We start from the raw sequence: 16105 nt of genomic DNA on the forward strand, positions 1-16105 counted from the left end.
AGACACTTTCAGAGGACTGTCCTTTGTAAAGCAGGGCTTGTGACCATCCTACACTCACAGCCAGGTGAGCAGCAGCAGGGAGTACGGAAGAAAGAAAACACAGTAAAACAAGGATGAGAAATGAATGTGTTGGAAAGCAAAATGGTCAAGACAGAATAAAGCTGCTGACTCCTTTATATGGACTGAAGGATGTCAAGGGATGTTCCACTGCCCATTAGCAGTATTCCCAACTAGAGCCAGCTGTGCATGCAGATAACAAGCATTAGGAAGTGGGGGTTGGCTGAATTCGTTCAGCTTAGTGGGTCACAGGTTGTACAGGCTCCTCTTGGTGGAATACTACAAATCCTTTAACAGCACATAACTCCAGTATTCAAAAGCGTGCAGTGGCAGCCCATATGCTAGCAGGCTAGCTTCAAGATTATTGCATTACTTTACAAGACCCTTAACAACTCAGGTTGAGGATACCTCAGGGACTGTCTGATTCCTTATATTCATGCAGTATCCTAGGGGTCTTTGGGGCAGTCGCTCTTGGCTCAGATGCACAGATCTCATCCACCAGGAGCCAGGTGTTCAGTTTTCTGGGCCCCATTTTATAGAGTTCCCTGCCAGCTGAGGCCTGACTGGTACAAACACACACACACACACAGAGAGAGAGAGAGAGAGAGAGAGAGAGAGAGAGAGAGATTTTTTTCTGGGGGTACGCAGGGGTATGCAAACCCATAAACATTTTGTGACTCTAATCGGAGAAGAAACTAAAAGTTTTAAAATTTTTAGTTTCTTCTCTAGCACAGTGAATCCTCAGTTCCATTGCTACCCCCGATGGCGGCCTCATTTCCTGTCACGGTGTTTCCTGAGTCTCAGGCAGAAGCGAGCGTTTAATGTGTGAAGCAGTGTGGAATGTGGATGTGTGGTGTTTGTAAATTCATGATTTTTGAAAGGATGACATCTGAGGTAACGCATGTTCTTTGTACTTTTGTCCATTTACTGTATTTATTTTTCCAGATTCGAACTATAAAATGGTGGTTTTCTTGAGTTAAAATGAGAGTACCCTTAAACATTTTTTAAGGAAAGAAAAGCACTGTATATATTGTAGCAGGCATTTGCACTGAACTCTGATTTTTCCGGTTTTAACTCCATTTTTATTTCCACTATATTAGCTTCTTATACACTGCTGAGAGACACTTGTAATTAAGTGGTATATGTTAATGTAGTCTAAATATATAACGGGGTTGAAACAGAGGAAGCAGAACTTGGTGAAAGAAAATGGCAGCATCTCACAATCCACAGCAAAGGGGGCCTGGTGGAAAGGGAAAGAACACAGAGACGTTAGGAGGCTCCTTGAGGCAGCCTGGGCACCATTTAGTCTGTCTCGGTTGTACCATTTCTCAAGACCAAATAATTCCTGTCTCCAAAGATCCCTGTAAGAGGTCTATTGTGACTACTAAATTCTCTCTCAAAAAAAATTTTTTTTTAAGAAAAAAAGGAAATTATCCCTCCCAAACCAATTTCCCTGCTGTGAATGAAACCATTTTTCTTAATATAGCAAGCAATTAAAAAGCTTTGCATAGCACCAAAGTAAATGCACTTTACAGAGAGAGAATGCAAATGCCTCAAGTTGCAGTGGTTTTCCTTTGCCAGCTCTCAGCAAGCGGCCATTTAGCTTTAATTGTTCCTAACAGTGTGGGCCAATTAAGAATGACATCAGCAGAGCAAGGATTATTTGTTAATCTGTAAAATGTATATACTAGACAGTTCCTCTTTTGGCCATGGTTCTCCCCACACAGCGCATGGGAGAGGGTGGAGAAGGGAAGGGAATTTAGCCAGCTGGAACTCTCCAAGAAATCCTTGGATATTAGCAAGCAATTGGTGATAAGCAAGATAAATGGACAAAGGTAATGTAACAGAACCAAATTTAGAAAGCATGTGTTTGTTTCTGGAAAGATGGGTATGGCTGGACATGCAGCCAAAATGATAAGCAGGATATAAACCTCTCTGTCAAGCATCCAGCAACTGCCTGACATAAATTTATAAAATTATGCATGATGCAGAAAGCAGATAGAGAAATTCTTTTCTCCCACTCTCATAACAGAACTGGTAAACATCCAATGACCTGGATGTTGGAAGTTTCAGGACAAATAAAAGAAAGTACTTCTTCACACAGCACATAGGAAAACTGGACCTCACTCCCACAGAAGGCAGCCATGAATTTGAGTGGCTTTAAAAGAGGATTAGAAGAATTCATGGAGGACAAGGCTAAATGGCGCAGTCAGGCCGGTGTCAGGATCCAGTCAGCAATAACTCACAAGGTATCAGTGAACTATTCAAAGAAACAAAACAGCTCAGGCCTAGCAGGCACAGCAACTATTCCCAGCAGATGGTGTCCCGATGAGGCAGTTGCAAGGACTGAAAGTCCCCGCCATCCCACTGCTCTCTAAGTCTTCTCCTCCCTTTGATCCGTTCCAAGCAACCTGGGACTTCTTTGCCCTGTCTGTCTCTGCTCAGCATCCAAAAATGCATTTGGACATCCATTTCTTAATTTGTTTACCATTAATTTGTATTGTAGTAATGCTGCTTTTGCAACCCACCTTAGATCAGACCTTGACCTGGTCATTGGTCCCAATCCAATCCCGTAGTAACCTTTGACTGGACTTAACTGTCCAGGGGTCCTTTACCTTTTTACCTTTTTTACATTAGAATATAGGCCCTATATTATAGGGACTCGGATATTGAATTCATCATGGTTTATCTGCATACACAAGCTACCATTATGTGTTACATTCAATGCGTGCTCAGTATAGAGGTGGATGGTGGTCTTGGCTTGACTGAGTGGCCTTCATTTACCTAGAAGGAAGTCTTGCTGATTTCAAGGGTAATTACTTTGAAGTAAGGATGCTTAGGATAGTGGCTGTAAGATAGATATACAGTGGTACCTCGGTTTACAAACTTAATCTGTTCCAGAAGTCCGTTCTTAAACTGAAACCATTCTTAAACTGAGGCACACTTTCGCTAATGAGGCCTCCTGCCACCGGCGCCCTTCCACTGTTCAGATTCCGTTCTTAGACCAAAGTAAAGTTCGCAAACTGGGACACTACTTCCGGTTTTGCGACGTTTGTAAACCGAATTGTTTGTAAATAAGGCTGTTCTTAAACCGAGGTACCACTGTAAATATATAGATAGACATAGGGTGGAATTCAACACTGCACTAATACAATCTTCCCATCAGTGCAAGAATTTATTGCCAGATAACAGTAATCTCTCCTCTCCTGCATGTTGCTCTGGGCCCACTACAAATATATTGCCTTGGGTGCCACCACAAAATGGCTGCCATGGGCAGCAAAAAAAGAAGCGACGTTACTCTGTGCCGGTGAGTGCTTTCACCCCACAAAAAGGTTTGTGTGTGTGTGTGTAGTCTTTCAGACACCTGCCACTCTAGATGGTTTGTCTGTAATGGGCACAATACAGCACAAGTAAAAATACAAAAAAAGTTGTTTCCATCTGCAGAGCAGAAGTGCATGGAGGTGGAATGTGAATACGATGTTCTTTCTGTATATTTTAGGCTGCTTGCAATCCATGGCAAGAAAAGAAGAGCTTCTCTTGTTCCTTGTTCCTGACTGGAGCTGCATTAAGAAGTGTGCTGGGATTCCCAGATTGCTATTAACAACTGCAGGGATTCTATCCTTTTTGGAATCCCTTTAACAGACGACTCCATCAGCATCCCTCTTTTTCTCTTTTCTCTGTTGCTTTTCTGTGCTGATATGAAGAGTGATATGTCTGCTGGTGGTGATGAAAAGCTACATCACTGCCGGCTTCCCTCAAGTGGAGGCCTGCCAGTGCCAATCATTGTTACAGCAACTAACTCATCTCAGCTGTCCATGAAATCCGAAATCTTCCTTGGGGTTTTCTGCCATGCTACAGACAATCAATCCAAAGATGTTGAGATCTAGAAGTTTAAAGCAGATGCGGCTACAATTCTTGACCCGGCAAGTGGCTCTGGGATTTAACCACAGTCTTCGAGACCACAACCAGCCCAGCTGTGAGGATCGCAGTGCCAGTAATAATAGATCACATGGCTTCTGCAAGGAACGAAATTAAGGGTAGGTTGTGACCAAAGGATGGGAAACAACACTGAAAAAGCCTTTGGGAGACATTATGTCAGAATGATTGTAAATCATTGCAAGGATCAGAACTTATCAATGGCATGTACTTTATTTATTCTTACTGTTCTTGTGATTGAGGATGGTCTTGGTTAACATTTCTGAAAATGTAGTCATAGTCAGCTTTCCTGTATTCTTCAATATTATACTATATAGATAGATGGTAAATTTCGGGGGGAAATTCTATCCAAATCCAATGGGTTAAACAAATTTTAAATATACCATCTCACTCATACAACCCACAGATTAATCAACAACAAATCATAACTGATACTGCTAGCATTTTAGAGTCATAACATTCAGTTAGATTTCTGTCCAATTTTGCGGCACAACTTCCAGCAGTTTTCTTATATTCTGATATTTATTCTTGTTTTTTGCTTCTACTATTGAAGCAATTTAATTATCCCACCATTCTAACAAGCCTTTTTTTTTTGTAACACATATAACCCAAATTGTCTTAGAATATGAAATCTTATGCATTAGTATTCTATGCCAAATATAACATTTCCATTCTTCTAAGGATGACAGTTCTTGTCCCCTTCCTCCCACTTTTAACTACTAACATACAGGCTGATTGAAAACAATTGTGGTAACCTATTTATTATATAGATATATATAATAAATATATAATATATATACCAAGAGAGACGCGGGTGGCGCTGTGGGTTAAACCACAGAGCCTAGGACTTGCCGATCAGAAGGTTGGTGGTTCGAATCCCCGCGACAGGGTAAGCTCCCATTGCTCAGTCCCTGCTCCTGCCAACCTAGCAGTTTGAAAGCATGTCAAAGTGCAAGCAGATAAATAGGTACCGCTCCAGCGGGAAGGTAAACGGTGTTTCTGTGCGCTGCTCTGGTTCGCCAGAAGTGGCTTAGTCATGCTGGCCACATGACCCGGAAGCTGTACGCTTGCTCCCTTGGCCAATAAAGCAAGATGAGCGCCACAACCCAGAGTCAGTCACAACTGGACCTAATGGTCAGGGTTCCCTTCACCTTTTTATATATACCAAGTATGTCTAAAAACTCCAAGTCTTGTCCAAATATTCAACATAACGCTTCCCTAAGTTCACAATTCAACGCTTTATTTCTGGTCTGAAAGTGCATAAAATATTACACAAGCCAAAATGCATTTATTCATGGCATAAAAGTGTATATATTAGTGAAGATAACATAAAAATACAAATTATTTTAGAGGATTTTGCTTACAAAAATGTGTATATTGGTTAAAACTGAAAAAAACCTGCATCTATTAGGAGGTATTTGCACAAAAACAATGACAAATTGTCATGATAATTTTTTTTAAAAATGTAAATTGCTGTGGAAAGGTGAAGAACTGAATTTAGACCTGGAAAAATGAGAAGCAGAGATACATCAAAACAGACAGATTCTTACATCCCAAATCCCAAATACAGAAGCTGAAGAATCAGGAAAATGGTTTGGGAAAGTGAATCTGGGCCAGGGGCCATTTCACAAAACCATTTTTCCTAGAATTACTGGATTAGTTTCACGAATCATGGGCCAAATCACTGCTTTTTCCCTGCCCTGCCTGAGAGTCAGCTGAATTTTCAGATTTCTGATCTTGAACATGGTGGTAGAGAAAAGCCACTCATATTTGCATTCACAAAGAAGGAAAGCTAACTCCCCCAGCTTTGTAAGGTCAGGTGCTTGTCGGTGTGAAGATAGAAGGTCCAGGATGGAGAAGAAAATAGAGGAATCTACTGACATGAAAATGGCAAAGGAAGTCTTAGAACTGTATTGGAAAATGTCCAGTAAAGGTATAAATACATGATGAAGCAATCTGTGAAAGACTGCCTCCTTCCCTATGGGTCCTCCCATGTGCAGAGATCAGCAGATAACCCTTTGGGTAGTTCCATCATCCTCAGAAGTTTGCAGGTGTGGTGACCCACAAGAAGGCATTCTCTGTGGTGGCGTCTAAGCTGTAGAATTCTCCTTCATTGAAGGTGCACTTCCTTTGACAGCTGAGAGAGAGAGAGAGAGAGAGAGAGAGAGAGAGAGAGAGAGAGAGAGATCCTATTCTCTTGATGCAGTTGCTTTTAACTGATTTTAATATTGTATTTTTTATTATTTTGACTTGCCCTGGAACTTCTTAGAGAAAGATGGGTAAGAAATCTTGTCAAAGACAACGACAACAGCAGCAACTGTTGTTATACTGAAGTGTGACAATAGCCCCATGGCAGCATGTGTACCTCGTAGCACTATAACTTGTCAAGGCCCAAGGGTAATTTATCCGGGTCTCTCTTGCTCTCCACTGCTCCACTAAACCTGGAACAACATCACTTGTGAGCACTGTAATTCGTTCAATAGTGAAATTGCGTCCTGTTGGGAAGATGCTATTTTTGTTGTCTGAGCTGAGCTGGCTGCTTTCTCACTTGCAGTGACAGAGAGGCTGTTTCCCCCACCTGTAATAAGCCTGTAATCTCAACGAAATCTCAACGAAAGCATCCATGACAGACGGCCACCCAACCTCTGCTTAAAAACCTCCAAGGAAAGAGAGTCTACCACCTTCCAATGGAGTTCATTCCACTGTTGAACAGCTCTTGCTGTCAGAAAGTTCTTCCTGAAGTTTAGTCGGAATCTCCTTTTTGAGTCCTACCCTCCAGAGCAGGAGAAAACAAGCTTGTTCCATCTTCTATGATAGCCATGAAGATATTTGAAGATGTGTACTCTTATCCAGGCTAAATATACCCATCTAATCTTGATAATCTTGATCTCCCTCCTCTGCACACATTCCAGCTTGTCTATATCCTTCTTAAATTGTGGTGCCCAGAACTGGACACAGTATTCCAGAAGTAGTCCGACCAAAGCAGACTAGAGTGGTACTATTATTTCCCTTGATCTGGACACTATACTTCTGTTGATGCAGCCTAGAACAGCATTAGCTATTTTTGCTGCTGCATCACACTGTTGACTCATCTTAAGCTTGTGGTCTACCAAGACCGCTAGATCCTTTTTACATGTACTACTAGTAAGCCAGGAATCCCCCATCTTATATTTGTGCAGCTGGTTCTTTCTGTCTAAGTGTAGAACCTTACATTTTCCCCTATTGTTAACATTAGTGTTGTGTTTTGATAATTGTAATAAGCCTGGTGGCATGTTTGAATATGCCAGATGGCAGACTTCTTTTTTTAAACCAAGGTAAATAAATAAGTGTATGCCTTGTTTGATACATGCATTTGAAAGCTTTTTTTTGTGGCTGATGTGTTTAGAGAGCACTGCACAATACTTCTTTGGCATCTCTTACTCCCTACAAGGATTAGTTTTCAAATCCGTAGAGTAACTATTCAAAAAACCCAGCCTTACACTACTGTATCGCCTAACCTTTGAAGAGATCAGCATGACCTTAAAGGATGGAAATTACATCTGACTGCCATTAAACAGACTTCCATAAAAAGGCTTGTTTGATAAGGGCAAACTACAAGGAAATGTTTGATTCCATAAGCACAAAAGCAACATAAAACATGAAGGGAAATGTTAAAAAGTCAAATAGTTGTCTACCGTAATACTGTAGAAAGAGGGAGAGAGAAATATTATCTAGTTTGCTACTTGGAACCAATTGATATTTGTCTAGGTATTTAATTTCTGAACTCTTGGGTTGAAGCCTACACATGTTTGAGAGCTAGATTGCCAGGTTGCTAGAAATAGAAATTGGACCAACAGAGCCCAAATGAGGCCAAGAGTTGGTATCAGACAGAATTCTGCAGGTGGCCTTCCATTTTGTTTCCTCACACATTAAAATGAGTTGCAAACAAGGCAAAATAGGTCTGCATGACTAGGATGTGCCTCAGGGGCTAGGTAGCATTGGATGGGGGTGGTTAGGTGGGCATTGATGAGGGGGGCAAAATTAAAGTAAATACAGTTTAAGCAGCACTTATCTCATAAGAAAGGGATGAGGAACGTTGTACTGCAACTCCTGTCAATCCCTGTCAGCATGGCCAATGGTCAAAGATGATGGGAGTTGTAGCCCAATAACCGATTTCCTTGTGTAGCACCTGCTGTGCCTTTGAACAGTGTTTTGCCTATGTATCACACTGATCTAAGCACCAAAGATTTTGGTAGAAACTGCACCCTGAGTTTGAGTTCCTCATCGAATGGGAGCCAGGACACACAGTTCCCATGAGCAGAACTCTGTTCACAGGACAATCTTGCTAGAAGAAGTATGGGGCAATTTTATTTGACTTGTTGTCAAATAAATTTCCAGTGATGTATTGTCAATTTGTAAATTTTTTTTATTTTAAAATTTAAAAACTTGGATAGAATATTTATTCTATTGTATATGCTTCATTTCCTCCGAGGAAGTTCACAATATGACTTCTGAAGGGCTGTCACATGGAAGATGGAGCAAGCTTGTTTTCTCCTGCTCTGGAGGGTAGGACTCGAACCAATGGCTTCAAGTTGCAAGAAAGGAGATTCCAACTAAACATCAGGAAGAACTTTCTCACAGTAAGAGCTGTTCGACGATGGAATGGACTCCCTCAGGAAGTTGTGGACTTTGCTTTCTTGGAAGGTTTTAAGCAGCGGTTGGGTGGCCATCTGTCATGGATGCTTAATTGAGATTCTTGCATTGCAGGGAGTTGAACTAGATGACCCTTCAGGTCCCTTCCAGCTCTATTCCAGCTCCCTTCCAGTCCTGTGAGGTAGGCTAGGAATCACCTAACACAACCCAATACACTTTGTAACAAAGCAGAGACTTGCACCTGGATTCCCCACATGCAAATATGAGAATTAAACCGTAAAATATTTAGTAATGCTCCTTGGAAGCACTTCGTTCAGTTAGCATTTCATTGCTAGCCCATATTGGCTCTGTTGTAGCACTACAGCTGCGGTTTGAGATATAAATGGCAAGAGTCAACGTGCTGAAAATTCAACACATTCCCCGAGCAGCAAAGGGATGCAAGACAAATGTTACAGTATTACTGACAACACCAGTAATGCTTATGTAAGCATTTGCTTCATAAAATACAAACTGGTAACATTAAAACAAAGCATTAAAAAAATCTCAGCAGCAGAATTTTCTGCCCTTTGTCCCTGCTCTAAATTGCTTTCCCCACCCCAGACTATTTTTAACCATATTTAAATAAGCAGGCTTATGTTTATTTTGTTGCTTTCTGTTCCTGATATATATACTAATAATATTTTCTTTAAGGGCTTCTTCATTGTGATGTGGCCCCTTTTCTTCATTACTCCCTCTAATAGCAAACACGGTCTTCTCGTGCCAACAGGACTGAAGCCAAAACAGGGTCGCTGAGAACAACAGCTACAAAAAGACATCAACATGCTCAGATGAATCAGAAGATTTAAGGGGGCAACCTCCCCTCCAAATACAGCCCATTGATGATGGACCATAATGACTGCCCTGCACCAGTCATGGAATGTGGTGTGTAAGATGGGAAATGCACACAAAACAGTATTTTAGTGTACATTGGTATAAGAGTGCAGTGCAATCCTATGTATATGGACTCACGAACAAATCCCACTGTGTAGTAGTATCCACTGTCCAAGGTAGTATATTTCTGTATCTGTACTGCAGGTGATTGCTTTCACCAGGAGGGGTGATATGGGGCAGACAGATTTATTATGCCGTTCAACATGTGTCTAAATCTTGACTTCCCTACATGACCTGGAAAATCATTGAAAAGGACAAGCTAAGCCACAACCTAGACATATGTTCAGTCATTCCTGAGGTCAGTTCAATATGTAGAAATCTATTGAAATTACCACTTTGCTGACTGCAGTATTTTTTCCCCAAAAAGATGCATGAGAATACTCTCTTATTTGAGAGGAACAAAGCAGAATGGCTCAACAGTATAATTTTGTTGGATCAGGCCTACGGTCTGTCTGGCCCAGCACTCTGCCAGCCAGTCAGATACCTTGGGGAAGCTCACAAACTTGAAGAGCTCAGACAGCAGTTTCTCCTCAGCATTTGGTAGTCACTCAGCCTCTAAATAAAGATATTATTTCTCTTATAATTACGTCTGTCTCCCGGCCTTCCTCCAAGGAGCTCAAAGTGGTGTACACAGTTCTCCCTCTTTCCCATGTTATCCTCACAGCAACCTTGTGAGGGAGGTTTGGTTGAGAGAGCATGGCTGGCGCAAGGTCACTCAAGGAGCTTCTAGGCCCCACTCACTCTAACCACTACACCACACTCAGCCAAGGGTGGGGAACCTTGGTCAGTCCATGGCTGCATACCCTCCAAGATTCTGCCAATGAAAATCGGGATGTGCATCTTTCGGTGCTGGGCTCTGGCAGGAGCCAGCTGACTTGTTTTGAGAAAGCGGTACTACTGCAAACTCCATCACCGTCTGCAAGCATCAACGCTGGGCGGAGGCAACGGGGCATTCCAGGATCCAATCAGAAGCTGAGGTGGCTTCTGAAATTCTGGGGTGTCCTGGGAAAATCAGGACAGTTGAGAGGTACAGTGGTACCTCGGGTTAAGAACTTAATTCATTCTGGAGGTCCGTTCTTAACCTGAAACTATTCTTAACATGAGGTACCACTTTAGCTAATGGGGCTTCCCGCTTCTGCTGCCGCGCCGCCGCCACGCGATTTCTGTTCTTTTCCTGAAGCAAAGTTCTTAACCCGGGGTACTATTTCTGGGTTAGTGGAGTCTGTAACCTGAAGCGTCTGTAACCTGAGGTACCACTGTATGTGACTGCATCCCTTTCCGGGGCAACTTTCTGAGGGGATCTTGCCAGTGGTGATCAGGCATCTGTGGGTGGTGCAATGGATGTGCATTTTACCCTTGTACAGTAGGCTAGTTTCCACACACCTCGATAAGAGCCAATTCCTGGGGGCCGAGGTCTCTTTGCCCCCCCAAATAAAATATTTATTGGGCATTGCCATTCAAATGATGTGTTTGTGCCGCATCATGTGATTATGTGTGGTGGGGCTTACCTGGTCCCCGCCCCCCATATTTCATTTGACCAGACAACCAAGAAGCATTATCATAACTCAAGGAAATATTGCAGCCAGAGAAAATACTTGGAGTGTTTGATGAGAGGGGAAAGAGTTTTGAATGCCAGACAGAGAGGCCTGGAAAGGCACATTTGGCACCGGGGCCTGATGCCATCTCCCTCTTCACCAAGCTATCCTAGTCAGCAGCCGTCCATCCTCAAGAAAACCACAAAACATGCACATACAGAATTTGAGATGGAGAACAACAGAAGGCAATTCTACCCTGGTCTCAGTTAATGGTGATCAGTTCTCCCCTTTCTGGAAGCAAAAGAAAAGCTTCATCCACTGAGCTAAGGCAAGGCCCCTTCACCACCAGACCATTTTGCCCCACATAGCATCTCCAGTTGTGGCAAGTGCTGATGCCTCAGAAAATTGGGATGGAACCCCAACTCAGGATCTGTTGTGGGGGAATCATTCCTGACTAGTTGAAGGTCTGTGCTGAGGCAGCTGATTATACTTTCTCCATTTGAGCTTCTTCGAGAAGATGGGGAGTGAAAATCTGCTCCTTTCCCCCCCCCCTTTCCCTTTTGCAGTAGCCTAAGCCCACTTAAAGCCAGGGAATCTACTCAAAGGTAAGCCAAGAGCAGCACTGAGAACTATTTGAAATGACAACTGAAAGAATTGGTAGTTACAAAGTAGCTATGCTGCTAATCCCCAAACTGTCAACACGCTTTTATTTTTTTATTTTTTTAGAAAGTAAGACTAATTTTTTCCCAGGTGAGCCATTAAATTTCATAATCAAGAGAAAGCTGTGGTGGCAGCTAGACGCCCATCGGTGGTGACGGAGTACCTGCCTCTTTCCACCGCTGGGAATAATTAGAGCGAAATGAAACTGCAAACATCAATAGCGAAGAGGGGAGGGAAGATGTGAAGAATTCCAGTTAGAAATCCTGAGATTTGTTCTTGCTTGTTACTGTGAAATATATATTTTAATGCCCTAAAGACTTTAAAACCACAATGCCCATTCAAAGGCTTTGAAATACAAAAGAAACAAAATCTTAAGTTTTCAAACAGAAGAAAAGGCATATATATATAAAATTTCAAGAGACATATTTTGAAAACAGAATCTAGGATCCAGGCTGCATATACACCCCATACATTTAAAGCACAGAACATCCCCCCAAGAAAGCTGGAAACTGTAGTTTACCCTCCATAAAGCTACAATTCCCAGCACCCTTAATAAACTGCAGCTCCCAGGATTCTTTGAGAGAAGTCAAATGATTGAAATATATGGTGTTTATGCAGCCACAATTGCATTTACAGTGTGTGTGTGTGTGTGTGTGTGTGTGTGTGTGTGTGTGTGTGTTGCAAAGGCTTATGGAGAGGAAGAGCAACCTTGGAGGCTGGCTCCTTCTCCTCTTGGTTTTCTTCCACAGCTAGTATTCACACAGCTGAGAGCAAAGAGCAGTATGTGGACTTAGGAGGACCTCAGGACCATGAGATGGAGCAAAAAAAAAGTGTTTCATATTTCATACACTGCTTCATATTTCAACAGAAATCTCTAAGGAGCTTACAAATACCAACAAAGAGGAATCAATATAAGAAATACAATATAAAGTCCACACTCAGAATCAAACTATACTACTACTAATCATCATTATCATTATCATTATCATCATTTCACATTTTAAGTAACATAATTTGATATCTCTAAATCAGAGATTTAGGAATGACCTATCACTCATGAAAACAACTGGAAGGCCACTGATTCTCCACCCCCGGGCTAGGCATTGCCAATCATACACAAATAACCTAAAACCCTATTTTCATTCACACACACACAAATATAGTAGTGATGATGATGGTGATGGTGACAATACAGTGGTACCTTGGGTTACAGATGCTTCAGGTTATGCGTTTTTAGGGTGTGGACCGCGGGAAACTCAGAAGTACTGGAAAGGGTTACTTCCGCGTTCACCGCTTGTGCATGCACTGAAGTGCTAAATCGCGCTTTGCGCATGCGCAAAAGCATCAAATTGCATCACATGCGTGCGTAGATGCAGCACTGCAGGTTATGAATGTTGTGGGTTGCGGATGTGCCTCCGTCACGGATTACGTCCACAACCGAGGCTCCACTGTAATAATAATAATAATAATAATAATAATAATAATAATAATAATAATTTATTTATACCCCACAAAACATTAAAAATACATTAAGACATCAGTCATCAAAAGCTTCCCTAAACAGGGCTGCCTTCAGATGTCTCATGAACATCAGATAGTTATTTATTTCTTTGACATCTGATGGGAGGGTGTTCCACAGGGCGGGTGCCACTACCGAGAAGGCCCTCTGCCTGGTTCCCTGTATCTTCAGCTTCTCGCAGTGAGGGAACTGCCAGAAGGCCCTTGGCGCTGGACCTCAGGGTCCGGGCAGAACGATGGGGGTGGAGATGCTGATAGGTTTCCCTGTTGCCAGAATGGATTTAACAGGCAGGGAAGGAAGGAAGAGGTTCTGTTTTTTTCTGGCAGTGAAAGGGGAAAGTGAGGAGTGGAAAACACAATTATGGAACGGGCAAAAATTCTCATTTTTGTAATCTTCAATTCAATTCTCCACACCTCCTCAGGAATGTGTGATTTATTTACTTTTTTAAACCCTCGGGATTTTTTTTTGCAGCATTTTAGCGTGAATTTCTCCCAATAAGCACATTTTTGTATGCAGTTTGGACTAATTTCTACATTCCCCCACCAATTTTTCCCTAACATGATGCATTTAGTATGTCATTTTCACCCCCATATTCTTCTGTATTGCACACCCATCACTAATATATGCATTTTTGCCACACATCATTTGATGGGAGATATGCATTGTGCAATTAAAAAAAAAGCATGAAATAAAAGGATACTTGTGTTTTGATGCACATATTGGTTCAAGAAGTGCAAATTAGGCAGCTTTTCATTAAAATGAAAATACAATCAAATTTCTTCCTCTACCCCCACATTGAGGAATATAATTTGGGAAGCTGTAGATTTTTATTAATGAGGAAGAAAGTAAGTGGGCTGAATTTCACATGTTGGGAACAAGATCAGCAATTTGCTTGTGCTTGACGGAAGCTGTTAGCTTTCTTCAAAATAAACACAGACAAAGGGCAACGAATTGTGGGCTTGATTCTTTATATAGTGCAGCCTCATTTACACAGATAGCCTGGGGAACATCCAGAACATTTAGATAATCAGGGATTTGATAAATGGGAGTGCTTTGAGCACAAGGTTAGATCAGCAAAGAGTTATATAAGGGATGTGCGGTGATTTAAACTAATGATTAATTCTGGATGACTAAGGTTGCGGTCCTATGCATACTTACTTAGGAGTAAGCCACACTGGACAGAGTCAGCCTTACTTCTGTGTAAACATGCATGGGATTGTGCAAGCTCAGTGCGATTTACTTCCCTGGCAAAGCATGCTTAAGACTGCATCACAGCATGCTGATAGCAAGAGTTCTAGGCTCTGTGGTTTAACCCACAGCGCCACCCGCGTCCCTCTGCAAGAGTTCTAGGTAAAGGTCACCTGAGCATTAGGTCCAGTCATGACCGACTCTGGGGTTGCGGCTCTCATCTCGCTTTATTGGCCAAGGGAGCCGGCGTACAGCTTCCGGGTCATGTGGCCAGCATGACTAAGCTGCTTCTGGCGAACCAGAGCAGCGCACGGAAACGCCGTTTACCTTCCTGCCTGGAGCGGTACCTATTTGTCTACTTGCACTTTGACGTGCTTTCGAACTGCTAGGTTGGCAGGAGCAGGGACCGAGCAACAGGAGCTCACCCCGTCGCGGGGATTCAAACCACTGACCTTCTGATCAGCAAGTCCTAGGCTCTGTGGTTTAACCCACAGTGTTACCCGCGTCCCGCAAGAGTTCTACTACATCCAAATAAGTCTGCTCTGCTTTCTTCAATGTAACCAACAGCATTGGAACCTCAGGCTCATTTGGTGGGAGCGCTTCTAGGACTGGCCCCACTGTGTGTTCTTCCCCTTTTGCTTCAGAATTTTCCCTCCTCAGCCCCTGAAGAAAAGGAACCTGATTCTAGACTCGTGACAGAAAGCACCCCTGAATGTAACAGCTGCCCCCCAAACTACCCATCTCTCAGGGGAGCTGGGAATACGAAGCAATATTCTTCAGTTCCCAGTAGGCCTAGAGCAGTGAGCAGTGGAGTCACTGGATTCCGTAAGTCGCCATATTCCTAGATGCGCCATTCTCTTTAATAGCTATGCTGCCTGAAGTATTATATTTCTAGTTAATTATAAATGTGTTAGAACTGCTATTTCTGGCAACACTTTTAAAAAGAGCAATTGGAGAAGAAGAAGAAATCCCCAATGGTAATCACTGTGACAATATTTTTCTTAATAAACTAAATCAACATCAAATGAGAAGGGTCTTAGTTTAGCTAGATCATTATTTACTGTTAAGCCCATTCATTTACACTAATGATTGTACGCCTGTTGGGAGTTACAGATTTATTTATTTTTTTAATTTAGCAAATAGGCAGATAAATAATAAGAAAGGAACAAAGAATCTTAGAGAGGGAAGCATTTCTTTGTTTGCAGTTTGGCTAATCCAAAGGCTCAGAACGAGTTACCTAATGTTCCAATTGTTTGTTTGTTTGCTTGCTTGCTTAGACTTATAGCGCACCCCATCCTCAAAAATTAAGACTGCAGTCCTATACACACTTACTTAGGAGTAAGCCTCATTGAAATCGTTGGGACTTATATCTGAGTAAATGTGCAGAGAATTGTACTGTAAGAATATCTTTGTGCCAGCATAAAGGTAAAGGTAAAGGTACCCCTGCCCGTACGGGCCAGTCTTGCCAGACTCTAGGGTTGTGCGCTCATCTCACTCTATAGGCTGGGAGCCAGCACTGTCCGCAGACATTTCCAGGTCACGTGGCCAGTGTGACAAGCTGCATCTGGCGAGCCAGAGCAGCACACGGAAACGCCGTTTACCTTCCCGCTGGTAAGCAGTCCCTATTTATCTACTTGCACCCGGAGGT

General features: G+C 42.4%; 1 long non-coding RNA gene across 1 annotated transcript; it reads left to right on the forward strand.

Annotated features, from left to right (window-relative positions):
• The first annotated feature begins 726 nt into the window (after window positions 1-726).
• Window positions 727-4718, forward strand: LOC310744733. The gene is made up of 3 exons (XR_014539716.1): window positions 727-951; window positions 2162-2306; window positions 3557-4718. It is a non-coding gene; the product is annotated as an uncharacterized lncRNA (long non-coding RNA).
• The last annotated feature ends 11387 nt before the right edge of the window (window positions 4719-16105 follow it).

The sequence above is a fragment of the Podarcis filfolensis genome (assembly GCF_964270895.1).
Source record: "Podarcis filfolensis genome assembly, chromosome: 11".
Classification (NCBI taxonomy): Eukaryota; Metazoa; Chordata; class Lepidosauria; order Squamata; family Lacertidae; genus Podarcis; species Podarcis filfolensis.